The sequence below is a fragment of the Primulina tabacum genome, chromosome 17 (assembly GCF_025594145.1).
Source record: "Primulina tabacum isolate GXHZ01 chromosome 17, ASM2559414v2, whole genome shotgun sequence".
NCBI lineage: Eukaryota > Viridiplantae > Streptophyta > Magnoliopsida > Lamiales > Gesneriaceae > Primulina > Primulina tabacum.
The window spans coordinates 30248253-30262417 of record NC_134566.1 but is presented as its reverse complement, the minus strand read 5'-3'; the positions used below and the strand labels follow the sequence as shown (position 1 = coordinate 30262417).

Sequence of the window (14165 nt, the reverse complement as noted above, 5' to 3'; positions counted from 1 at the left end):
TAACTTCAAAAAATATATTTGAATCTTTTTTTACTCTAGCGTTGGATTGTCTATGCTAGACAACCCCCGACACCTCTGACATTCTCACAACATTTGTTGTTTACTGGATACTCGGACACTTTTACGAACCTTTTGGAGTATGATATACGATTATTTGAATCCGTTTACGAGCTCATAGAGTGATACGGATGATTATATATTTTTTTTGCTACATCGACTTGGCCGTGAAAATCGAACTCATGACTACATGACAGCACGAGTTTGTGGATTTGATTTCCATGGTTAAGTTTCAGGGCCATGAAATACCAGTAAAAGATAAAATCTCCCTTGTAAAATTAAAGTTATTTAAAAAATCTATATTAGGTAAAAGAGATTCTCAAGATCTAGAAAACGAATTTATTATTGCCTTAAATTCTTTTTTCGGGGATTATTTTAGTTGAAGGATTCCTTACGCTTTGGATAATGAGTTGTTCGATACGTGGATTCATTTGGTTCCTTCTCCTTGTTAAGCAAAAGCTCGATTTAATAAATGGATGTCAAATCTATCCCGACAACTCAAGCTCTTGTTTCCCATCTTCCAACTTACCTCGTATTTGCCAAAACACAAATTTAATTTATTGTTTTTATGCATTATTAATATATATTAAATCCCATTAATTATTTCTTGAAAGCTCATTTGAAGAACACTTTACTTGCGTTTCATTGGACAGCCATTTCTGTACTTTTAAGAAATATCCCATGATTTAAGGGGGAAAAATTATAGAAAAATTAAAGTTTCAGACATTGTATATTTAAAACAAGTAATATCAATGAAGAACATGTAAACAGAAGCATTCCACCTTAAGAATAGATACATCAGTTTCACGAGGATTTTTCTACGAGTTTCTTCGACCATGACATATTAAAATTTTAGCCATTTCGTATTAACACATGATATTAATTTCCGTAAAAATGTGACGAAATAAATGATCTACCAATGTTGAGATACAAGAAGAATTATTCCGATCGATGAGGCTAACTCGTTCCATGATGTCAAGAAAAAATAATCAATATGAATAACACTTTGATTAGGAAAAAATGAGTAAATTTTCGTTGAATTTTTTAACATAAAAAGGTAGCAAATCTAGATTTATAATTTATGTAAGCCTATATTTGTAGAGTATGCCTCTTATGCAGAGCCGGATCCTCTTATGAGGCCAACCAAGCGGTTGCCTCAGGGCCCAGCCCAATAAGAGGCCTAATATATATATATATATATATATATATGGTATATGTTATTTATTCTCTAACACACTCCAAATCTCAACCCTAATTCTTGTCCACATTCAACAAATAAAGTTTACAGTCCCCTACTTCTCTTAAGCCTGAAGTTAAGTAATTTTTTTCATGAATTATGCTTTATTTTCATTTTAAATCTTCTTTATGAATACATATTTATATTTATATTTGTATATTAATCTATCAAATGATCCTCAATGAAAATAATTTACTTGCAATATGGGCACTGTAATGTGCTTAGAGACCATGTTAATTAAATATGTAACTAAGCATGCATCATATGATTTAAATTCTTTAATTAGTTATAATTGAATTATGAGTTTTATATAAATTTTATGTGCGATTTGTGTAATTAATCAGTGGATCGTCTGATAAAATAAAATAAATTGTAAATAGAGCTTAAATGTTGAACCATTGAAAGATTAAATTCGTTTTTTTGGGATTTCTTTATCCTTTAATTTTGTAATTTGTTATTTCGACTCAAGGAATTATTTGATTTTCTAGTTTCTACAATTATAAAGACTAAAAGTGCAGGGATATTTTGGTTAGACGCTTGTTAATTTGATTTATATTATTTTAGAAATTAAAACTTGTAAGTGATTGGTGAATTGGTTCAGAAAATATTTGTCTTTAATATATGCAAATTACAAAACTATAATTTTTTATTCTATGTGATACTGTTTGTTTTGATTTTATATGTTAATTGAGAATGATTGATTTTGTTTTAGGTTTTTAAAAAATTTTAATACATAGTTTAATTTGTTGTTGATTGAAAATTTTGATAATTATTCATTTTTAATCACTTGTAGATACAACAAAATGAAATTTAAAATGCCTCCTAAATATAGGTAATCATACCAGTAGCAGTTCCATCGGCAGAAAGAAGCTTTTAGAAATTGAAGTTGATCAAGAATTATCTTCAATCAACAATGTCGTAAGATAGATTAAATGGACTAGCTATGTTGTCGATTGAGAAGGAATAGTCCGACAATTGGATTACATAGATTTGATCAATATTTTCGCCTCTAAAACAGCTAGAAGAGTAATATTTATGTAGTTATGTTAAATATTTATTGAGTTGTTATGGATGTAATATATTGGTTTCGGTATATTTATGTATTTATTCAGTATATTTGTTATTTGTAAATTGAATTTTATATTTATTACTGCAAAGAGGGCCCTTTTTTCAATTTTTGTTTCAGGCTCTATTCAACACATGTATGACTCTGCTCTTATGAGACGGTCTCACGAAGATTTATCTGTGAGACGGGTCAATCCTATCGATATTCACAATAAAAAGTAATTCTATTAGTATAAAAAAATAATATTTTTCATGGATGACCCAAATAAAAGATTCGTCTCACAAAATACGACCCCTGAAACTGTTCACACAACTTTTTGTCATATTTATATTGGAGGATTTTGTTTGTTTCAAGGAAAATCAAAGGGCTGAGATAATTAAAATATGTTACACGAGAAAAAAGGCCCCCAAAGAATAGAGGCCCAATTTGACCCAAAGATGCACGTTTTTTTTAGTCAATTCTAAAATTATCAAATTCCACTTCAAACCAAAATAACTTTAAATTTTTTTTTAGAGAAAAATAACTTTAAAGTTCAGTTAATCTTTGTGGAGAACAACTAATTTCCAAATATATAACAATTCATGCGTGTAATCAACTACTACAAATAATAATAATACCTAGTAACAATGGCACACGCTAGCTATACGCATGTAACTAAAGATTGAGTATGTCTCTTGTGAGACGGTCTCACGAATCTTTATATGTGAGATATGTCAACCCTACCGATATTCATAATAAAAAGTAATACTCTTAGCATTAAAAGTAATATTTTTCATGGATGACCCAAATAAGAGATCTGTCTCACAAAATACGACTCGTGAAACCGTCTCACACAAGTTTTTGTATTTACTTCATTATTCTAACCAATCCAATTATTATAGTGTTTTCAGGTAATTTGCATTCGGCTCTTTTGTATTTCATGTATTTGACTGTCACCTCATGTTATAAAATATTATAATTATTACATATGATAAAAGAGGTAAGTATGCGAAAATAAATTTTAAGAACCCGTTTTTCCTCCAAAAAGTCATAATAATTAAATTAACAGTTTACAAATTTCAAAACAATCAAACTTAATTCCAAATAAGAATAACTAATCAAAGTGATACGAGCCAACTAAATAATCAACCAAAGATTCATATAAAAACGATTTTTTTCTTTTATCTAATTAGTGTTGTTTGTAGGTTATTTTCTGAACTCGTGAGTTTACTCGATAACAATCGTAAATTAGCGACAACGAATTCCACTGTCATAAAAAATGATTTTTTTCCCTTAATAAGTTCGATTTGATCGATTTTGAGAAAAAAAAAAAAATCGAAGTCTGCATTAACCAAGCTAACTAATTTCTTGCATACAAAAAATATTTATTAAAATATAATGTAAAAAAAAATATAATCAAATTTCCGAAGTGACCCTGGAATTACGTTAATGAAATAATGATAATAATAAATGAAAAGAATGATGCAAATAGACGTTACTTAAAAAGCTCGAAAATTCTCACATGGCTTGGTCAATGCTTTACACGAACACATCACACTGCATCTTGACAAGGGCCGCTGGCCAATCGAGATCAGCCGCCCGCCATAAATCCCAGGATTTGTAGCAGTTGACTTTTGAGTGTTTATGGGCCTTAGCCTGAGGGCATCAAGAGTTCGCGGGGCTGCTTATTTTCGATCCAAGAATATGCTTCCGACCAATCTTGGAGCCATGAAGTTAGTTTTCGATTCCCCATGTTATCCTTTCTGTTATTCACTGCTGTCTGCTTCCTGTTTATGATTCGTTGATTGGGTGTTAGTTTCTTGATTGGTTGTGCAGTTGGGATGTGATTTAGATTCGGTTTGCCTCTCTGGTCTCTTAAAGATTGTAACTTTATGAAATAATCGGAAATATTGACTTTTTTTGGCTCATGGGTAGATTATTGTGATTTTGTTTGAGTATATGGTTGACCACTAATCGGATTCTGTGATTCATTATATGGGATTACATACATTTCGAGGAAAGATTTTGAGATTAATAATCATTTTCTCAGATTTATGAATCCTGAGTACTGGATAAGGGAATAGCGGATTGGTTTGCTGGTGGTGTTGCTCATTATATTTTACACAACTTTACTTGTTGTTGGGAAATTAGAAGTGCCTTCTTATTATTGTCGATTGGGAATTAGCGTTTGCTTTTGCATTGTATCCATGTGTCATTCGATGATGTCTCAGTAATCTTTTAGTAATGGAGGAATCAAGATCATGGAGCCGTCGAATATGCCAAAAAACATAGAGTTTTCTTGAACCTCGCGATCTAATTCGATTCCCAATTTCTTATCATAAGATTATTATTTATTTTTGCATCTGAATGGTTATAGCGTATTTCTTTAGCAGCCATACTTGAAGGTGATCCATTATTTCACATGTGCTGCAGTACTGCCTTTGAAATGTAGCATGTAACAAAGTTGTCTCTCGTCAAAACCTCAAACTGAATCTGCTCAATAAGTTGATACACGCTTGACTCTCTTTTAACTAATTTAGTGGTTTCCAAAAACAAACCAACTATGCAATTCCTTTGTCTTGATTTTACATGTCAGTAACAATTTATATAAAAAAATATTTTGCAACGCTCGCAATCTAGAGGCTTCGTCAACTAACCTATCTGTTGTGTGTATAATATACTCAACCTTTGAATTCAACCCAAATTGTATCACTGATCGGGACAGTTCTCACTCCATGATTCTCTTTGGTTCCTTTGAAGAACTTTTGGGGTAAATTTCATCTGACTAGTTGTGTTTTACATACTACAGAGCAAGAAATTTTTTTGGGATTTCTCTTTCTTTAATTATCATCAATATGGCCGCTATAATGGAGCGTGCTGATGAGAATCTCCTTCCCGCTGTTTACAAAGAAGTCAGTGAAGCCTTTGAAGCTGGGCCATCGGATCTTGGATACCTTACATTTATACGAAACTTTGTGCAAGGATTAGCATCACCTGTTGCAGGTGTATTAGCTATGAATTATGATCGCCCAACTGTTCTTGCAATTGGAATTCTATGTTGGGCATTATCTACAGCAGCAGTTGGTGTAAGCAAATATTTCATTCAAGTTGCATTTTGGCGAGCAGTAAATGGCGTTGGACTGGCAATTGTTATACCCGCACTTCAGTCGTTTATTGCAGATAGCTATACGGATGGTGTGAGAGGTGCTGGATTTGGGTTTTTGAATCTTGTTGGAACAGTGGGAGGTATAGGAGGTGGTGCTATTGCAACGGTTATGGCTGGTTACAATTTTTGGGGCATGCCCGGATGGAGATTCTCATTTATTATGATGGCAAGTTTAAGTTCTTTCATTGGGTTTCTTGTTTTTCGTTTTGTTGTTGATCCAAGAAGAGCTAGTGGCGGTCATGATACTATCAAGTTTTCTGATAGGTAAAGATTTGTCAACCATCTGTTTTTTCTTATCTCAGGATTTAAAGATGATTTGTAATTTGGTTTTTCTTTGATTTAGGGAGAATTTAATAGAGAAACTCAATACAAGTTCGGGAACTATATGGTTGGATTCATGGGCGGCCATGAAAGGCCGTGATGAAAGTGCCAACATTTCGGTTCATTGTTTTACAAGGTCTTGTTGGCTCCATCCCTTGGACAGCCATCGTTTTCTTCACATTGTGGTTTGAGTTAATCGGTAAGATTTTTCTGTGTTCCATGTCAGCGAAATTTGCACCATAGATTCAGGATGAAATGAACTGAAACTTGCTGCAAGACTAGCTCATGTATCCCTAAATTTTTTCTCTCAGGATTTGATCACAACAGTGCAGCAGCTTTGGTCGGCCTTTTCGCTGCTGGATGCGCTCTAGGTTCGTTTCTTGGAGGTGTAATAGCCGACAAAATGTCCCAAATATATCCTTTTGCTGGACGTGTCATGTGTGCTCAATTCAGCTCATTTATGGGAATCCCATTCTCAATATATCTTCTCTGTGTCATCCCACAAAGTGTAACCAGCTACTATATATTTGCTGTCACCTTATTCTTGATGGGACTAACCGTAAGTTGGTGTGCAACCGCCACCAACGGTCCTATGTTTGCTGAGGTTGTCCCTGTCAAACACCGTACCATGATATATGCGTTTGATCGTGCTTTCGAGCTGTCATTTTCCTCGTTCGCCGCCCCCATTGTGGGGATCCTTTCGGAGAAGATATACGGTTATGATGCTAAGTCCGTGGATCCGGTTCTTGGGTCACCTAGAGAGGCGTATGCTTTGTCGAGAGGGCTTATTTCGATGATGGTGGTTCCTACTGCCTTGTGCTGCTTGTTTTACACTCCTTTGTATTGGACTTTTAAGCAGGATAGGGAGAATGCTAGGTTAGGTAGTTCCAAGGAAACTGAGATGCTATGATTTTTGATTCGGCTGGACTTGATGTTTTGTCTTGTTTTTTTTAATTCAGTTATCAAGAAAATGGTGAGATTCACCATTGGTTGTCTCTTTCTTTACTTTGTAGCAATCATATGATATGTTTGTACGAGGAATTTATCAAACGAACCAGTTGAACTTTTCATACACACCAAACTCTTTGAAAGAACACATAATTAGTTGAAAGCTAAACCCAATGAAATATGTAAACTGATATGTCAAAATTAAATATAGCATAAAAGGGATATTTTCCCCAATATTTATCATTTTCCAAAACCGACCGCAGCAATAGTTGTTTTAAAACTTAAGTTGCATTTGGATCGATGGATTTCAAATTCATAAAATTAAACATATTTTTGTTTTTTCGGATAAACAAAACCATGTACTTCAAATCTATTCTTGCATGTGTTAAAAGTCTCGCATCGGTTGAGTTAGATACTTGAGAGTTGCATTTATAGACTTACACAATCCTCATTTCGCTAACTTTTGATATTGAATTAGATATAAATCTCAATCTTAACATTTTTGTATAATGTTTCATGTTAATTATAACGAATTTCAAATTAATCAAAAAACAGTGTTATTCAAAATTCATTTTACTTTGTATACTAAATTGCAAATAAGTAAGATATGAATTTAAAATTTGATATATTATTTCTTTGTTAATACTAAAATTATAATCTCAAACCATAAATTTTAAATCATGTCCCGAGATGCACCCCCTAGTGTTTGTTGGGGCTAATTGAAAATCCCACCCCTATTGTTTGTTGGGGGCTAAATTGGAAATTCCACCCAATTAAGAGGGCAGCTCCAATAGAATTAAGCTTTTAATCAATAGACCAATTGAATATGCCTACTTTAGAAATCTTTCTATTTGCGAAATCAATTATATTGTAGCAGAATTTTCTTAATTTCTATTTTCAATCTTCATTTTAAAATTGATACTAACGGAAAATCTAGAGTCCGCTTCCCGCAAGTATCACTAGTCCAGACGCAGGTTTCGAAATTATCCTGAGCTTGAAATCACGAATAAGACCGTTAGAAGGGAGCCGGGAGAGTATCCCGACGTAGCCCTCAAGTCAGAAACTGAGGATATAAGAGAGAGCAGCTAAGGGTCTTGCTGAAAAATCGTGTAGTAAATGAATGAATTAAACACTCAAATATGATATTTATAGAGAAATACATGGACCCGTCATGGGTCTGCCTTTCATTTAGACTAAGGATGAATCAGGGGCAGTGGGCCTTTCCGTTGTATGAAAAATGAATTATTTTGATTCTTGGTGGTATGATAAATATTTATGTCATGTTGAAGAACTTTATTTGTGGACCTTTTTTTTTTCTTCTTTGAATAGTATTTTGTTTGTTTGTATTTTATTCTATATCCATTCGGGAGAAAATTTCATGCTTCGTTCGGACAATCTCCAAATAATGTATCTAAAATTGGATATTTATTCACACATATATTGATTAATGTTCCAACTAAGAATTTAAATCGTATCACTTTTAGAAATTATAAATTAGGTAGTATTTAATTGGTATATTTGTATTTGATGCGCCAGTAATTCAAAATTTGGAGCTTATAACAATGATTTATTTATTTTTATTTTTGAAACCACGAGTGATTGATTTTTTTTTTTTTTTTTTGACAGTACAAATGATTTATTTTTTTTAAAAAAATAGATTAGTCAAATTAACAAATTAAATAGATATAATTTGGATACCTTATTATATTTATTAATTTTTGCAATAATGCAAGCGGCATTAATATTTTGTAGTAGCTACTATACAGTTACTTAATGATCATAAACTGACTATATTTTTTTTTTAAATTTAAACTTGTTCTTTAATAACTCCAAAAAAATTTGTCGGTTTTTCTACAATAAATATATATTAAAATTAATATAATATACAAGATTATATAAAAAACAATATAAATATATATTATTGGAAGAGAAAAGAAACTCCATTTTCAAAGGCATGATCAGGCATATTATTAAGTCAACTACAAACATTTTAACTTGGGAGCTATTATAAAGTTCAGAATATATATATATATATATATATATATATATATATATATATATATATATGCACAGGTGACTTTAAAGTCAAAATTTAGGGTTGTTAGTTTGGCAGCTCTAACATTCAAACGCCAATTTATATTCAGTTTCTGTATGAGAAAAAAGTTTATGCAATCTTTGATTCATAAAAAAAAAGGTTTATGCACTCTCTAAGTCCAGATATCTTTTCATGGATGAAAATAAGTACAGAAAATTGCAAAAATGTTTTTAATTATGATATTTGAGTACTAACTGTTTTATCTGGTACAAAAAATAATATTTTGAGTATAAAATTGGAACAACTACATTAATGTAAGATTTTTTATACTTTTTTGGATACTCATATATCATATATTGGTATTAGAGCTGAAAAAGTCGACTCTCGAATATCATATAATTAGTATCACATCTTCAATGTATTGTACCGATTTTAATCCGAGAAAAGACATGATCATTAATATCAATACTTGTTATACATGTTTGGATACTCAGAAACCATATATTAGTAGTATTTTTTGAATATTTGGTACTCAAATATCAAATATTAATACCACATTTTCAATATTTTGTACTGGTTTTCATCCGAGAAAAATACATGATTTGTTAATACAAATACTTGTTATACAAGTTTGGGTACGCAAAAATCATATATTAGTAACAGATTTGAAACAGTTGATGATATTCAAATATAAAAAAATTAGTATCATATTTTCAATGTTTTGTACCGATTTTATCAGAGAAAGACATGTATCATTAATATCAATACTTATTATACATGTTTGGTTACTCAAAATCTATATATTAGCATCATATCTGAAATATTTGATACTCAAATATCATATATTAATATCATATTTTCAACGTTTTTTTTAATCAATTTCTATACGAGAAAAAATGTGGACACAAAGAGTGCATTAACATTTTTTTTGGATAAGGCAATACAAACACTTATTTTATCTGAGAAGAGATTGATAGCAAATAAAAGTATGATGTTAGAGATTTACTGATATTTCCTGTTATTAGGTTTGTATATATGACATTAATTGTTCAAGCAAGCACGCCAAAATCACAGATCAATATTGGTGAAATCCCAAAAAATTAGCACAAGATAATGAGTCTTGTCAATCCTACTACAACATGGGCACACTTGAAACCTTGCAACAACGCTAATGTTTCAATGCAAGAAATCAAGAATCGCATGCTTTAGCTTTTGTCATTCACTCGAGAACAATCTTCCCATCACTTTATTTCTCCCAAAACCTACTCCAAATCCCTCAGCTTTTTCCTTCATTCCCATATCATCCCTCCACGACGAAAGGGCGAGCAAAACGAGCTTTGATTTCGTCTCCTACATGCTCGAGAAGGCGAGTCAAGTAAACAAGGCGTTGGAACAGTCAATATCACTCGAAGAGCCATCAAAGATCCGTGAATCCATCAGGTACTCGCTTCTTGCAAGTGGCAAAAGGATCAGGCCAATGCTTTGTCTCGCCGCGTGCGAGCTTGTGTTGAGGAAATTTAATCCATTTGTTTTTACATGTTTAGGTTGTCCTAGTCTTTAGGAGTATCAGTAAGTTTGTTTTCATTTACCTAGTCAATAGGAGTTTGTTTTGAACATTAGTTTCAGTTATGTATTAGTCTATATATATAGGTTGTTTGTTTATGGATGAATAAGGAACAAGCATATTTATCCTCTGCTCCTTCAATTGGTTTTATTACATCTCCTCCAGCTTTTTTCTTTTCTTGCATCAGTGGTATCAGAGCTTGGTTGATTTTCAAGGAAGAAAAATTGATGGCTTCCGAAAGTTTTGTACAGGCAGCCATTCCACGCTTTGATGGTCACTATGATCATTGGAGCATGCTCATGGAGAATTTCTTGAGGTCCAAAGAATATTGGACGGTTGTTGTTTCTGGAGTAGCAGAACCAGCAACAAATGTTGTGTTGACAGATGCACAAAAGGCAGAGCTTGAAGGGCTGAAACTAAAGGATCTTAAAGCAAAGAATTATCTCTTCCAAGCTATTGATCGCTCAATCTTGGAAACCATTCTTTGCAAAGACACAGCCAAGCATATTTGGGATTCCATGAAGAAGAAGTACAAAGGTACAGCAAGAGCTAAGAGGCAGCAGCTTCAAACACTTCGTTCGGAGTTCGAAATACTTCGAATGAAGTTGGGAGAATCAGTTACAGATTATTTTTCAAGAACGATGTCAATCGTTAACAAGATGCGGATCCATGGCGACAAGACTGAAGATGTTCTCATTGTAGAGAAGATTCTTCGATCCTTGACACCAAAATTTAATTTTGTTGTCTGTGCTATAGAATAAGCAAATGATGTTGGTTTACTGTCAATTGACGAATTACAAAGTTCTTTGTTAGTTCGTGAGCAAAAAATTAACCAACAAGAAAAAGAAGAACAAGCATTGAAAGCTCTATCAGAATATCACTCCACACCTAGTAAAGCTGATAGAGGACGAGGAAGAGGTAGAGGAGGAAGAAACAACAATGATCATGGGAACCAACAACAAAATCATCATCATCAAGAGAGCCAATTTCAAGGAAGAGGTAGAGGACGTGGAGGCCACCATCCAACAACTTACAGATCAAAGTCAATAGACAAGTCCAATGTTGAATGTTTCAGATGTCATAGGTATGGTCATTATAAATCAGAATGTCAAACTGATTTGGACAAACAAAGTGTAGGTCAAACTAACTTCGCAGAAAAGGAAGAAGAGGTGTCTCTTTTGATGGTATGTCATGTGAAGGAAGAAACTCAACAAAACATGTGGTATTTAGACACTGGTTGCAGCAACCACATGTGTGGAGAAAAGGAGGCATTTTCTGACTTGGATGAATCCTTTCGCAGCTCTGTTAAGTTTGATGACAACTCTAAAATTTCTGTTATGGGAAAAGGAAAGGTAACAATTCAAACCAAAGGGAATTCAACCCACACTTATCGCCAATGTTCTTTTTGTGCCAGATTTAAAGACCAACTTGCTTAGTGTGGGTCAGTTACAAGAAAAAGGATATGAGATTTTTATCAAAGATGGAGTATGTCAAATTCAAGATGCAAAGTTGAGCGTAATTGCTCAAGTTAACATGACTGCGAATCGTATGTTCCCACTTTATCTCCACAATGCTACTCATTCATGCTTCTCAGCAAAATTAGAAGACGAGGCATGGCTATGACACTTTCGCTACGGGCATCTGAATTTTGGCGGATTGAAAATGCTACAACAAAAGAACATGGTGACAGGGCTTCTTCAAATTACAACTTCGTCTCAAGTTTGTGAAGAATGTGTTGTTAGCAAACAACACCGTAATCAATTCCCACAAGGAAAATCCTGGAGGGCAAAGAAGACATTGGAGCTTGTTCATTCTGACATTTGTGGGCCAATAGCACCACATTCTAATGGAGGTAAAAGATATTTAATCACCTTCATTGATGATTATAGTCGCAAGATATGGGTTTATTTTTTGCAAGACAAATCTGAAGCTTTTGTGGTTTTTAAAAGTTATAAAGCACTTGTTGAAAAAGTAGTTGGCAACCCAATAAAAGTTCTTCGCACGGATCGCGGCGGGGAATATAACTCACATGAATTTGTAAATTTTTGTGAGAACCATGGAATAAAGAGACAACTCACAGCAGCTTATACACCACAACAAAATGGTGTATGCGAGAGGAAGAACCGCACTATTATGAATATTGTGCGAAGCCTTTTGACAACAAGTGACATTCAAAAAAACTTTTGGCCCGAAGCAGTAAATTGGAGCATCCATATATTAAACAGAAGTCCCACTCTTGCTGTTCAAAATATGACACCAGAGGAAGCATGGAGTGGAAGAAAACCTGCTGTAGATCATTTTCGGATTTTTGGGTGTATTGCCTATGTCCATATTCCGGATGAAAAAATGAGGAAGCTAGATAATAAAGGAGAAAAATGCATTTTTCTTGGTGTTAGTGATACGTCAAAAGCTTATAAACTATACAATCCTAGCACCATGAAAATTGTCATCAGCCGTGATGTGATATTTGATGAAAAAGCCACTTGGTCATGGAGTCAAAATGGCTTTAAAGAAAGCATTCTAGCAGATTTTGATGATGAAGAGAAATGGCAGCAGCCTATGGAGAATGAGCAAGAAGATGAAGTCACACAAAATGTTCCAGTAACTGATCCAAAGCCCACTTGCAGCTGAATCACAAAGGCCTCAACGTGTTCGAAGAAGGCCAGCATGGATGACTAATTATGAGGTAACTGGATTTGATCAAGACGAAGATTCACTTACACACTTTGCTCTATTTTCAGATTGTGATCCTACAATTTTTGAAGTGGCTGTCAAAGAATCAAAATGGAGAAAGGCCTATGGATGCTGAAATTACAGCTATTGAAAGAAATGATACATAGGAGTTATGTGATCTTCCAAAAGGGCATAAGACAATTGGTGTAAAGTGGGTTTACAAGAAAAAGTTAAAGGAGAATGGTGAGGTCGACAAGCACAAAGCACGTTTGGTAGCCAAAGGCTATAAGCAAGAGTTTGGTGTTGATTATAAAGAAGTCTTTGCTCTAGTTGCAAGGCATGATACAATTAGACTAGTGATTGCTATGTCAGCTCAAAACTCATGGCCTATCTTCCAGTTGGACGTAAAATCAGCATTCCTCCACGGAGGTTTGAAAGAAGGGGTATTCATCGATCAACCTCCTGGTTATGTAAAACTTGGCAATGAGCATAAAGTGTATAAATTAAAGAAAGCTCTATATGGATTAAAACAAGCTCCAAGGGCTTGGTATAATCGTATATAAACTTATTTTTTGAAAGAAGGATTTAAAAAATGTCCTTATGAACATACACTTTTCATAAAGATTGAAGATGAAAATAATATGCTCATTGCTTGCCTATATGTAGATGATTTAATCTACACCGGAAATAATACAACCATGTTTGGAAACTTTAAGAAATCAATGATGGATGAATTTGAGATGTCTGATCTCGGTATGATGCATCATTTCCTTGGCATTGAAGTAGTGCAGTCCTCTGTTGGAATTTTTATTTCTCAAAAGAAATATATTCGAGAAATCTTGGACAAGTTTCGGATGAAGGATTGTAATCCTGTAAATACTCCATCTGAGTTTGGAGTAAAGCTAAAAAAGGAAAATGAAGGAAAAAAGGTTGATGACACTCTTTACAAACAAATAGTGGGGAGTTTGATGTATTTGACAGCAACAAAACCTGATATAATGCATGTTGTAAGTATGATTAGCAGGTACATGGCATGTCCTACAGAGAGTCATCTTTTGGCTGCAAAAAGAATTTTTCGGCAAGGTACTAAGGAGTTTGGGTTGTTTTACAAGAAGGGAG

The 14165-nt window shown here is 33.5% G+C and overlaps 1 pseudogene; it reads left to right on the top strand.

Moving 5' to 3' along the window:
• Window positions 1-3837: 3837 nt before the first annotated feature.
• LOC142530906 (uncharacterized) lies at window positions 3838-6831 on the top strand (annotated as a pseudogene).
• The last annotated feature ends 7334 nt before the right edge of the window (window positions 6832-14165 follow it).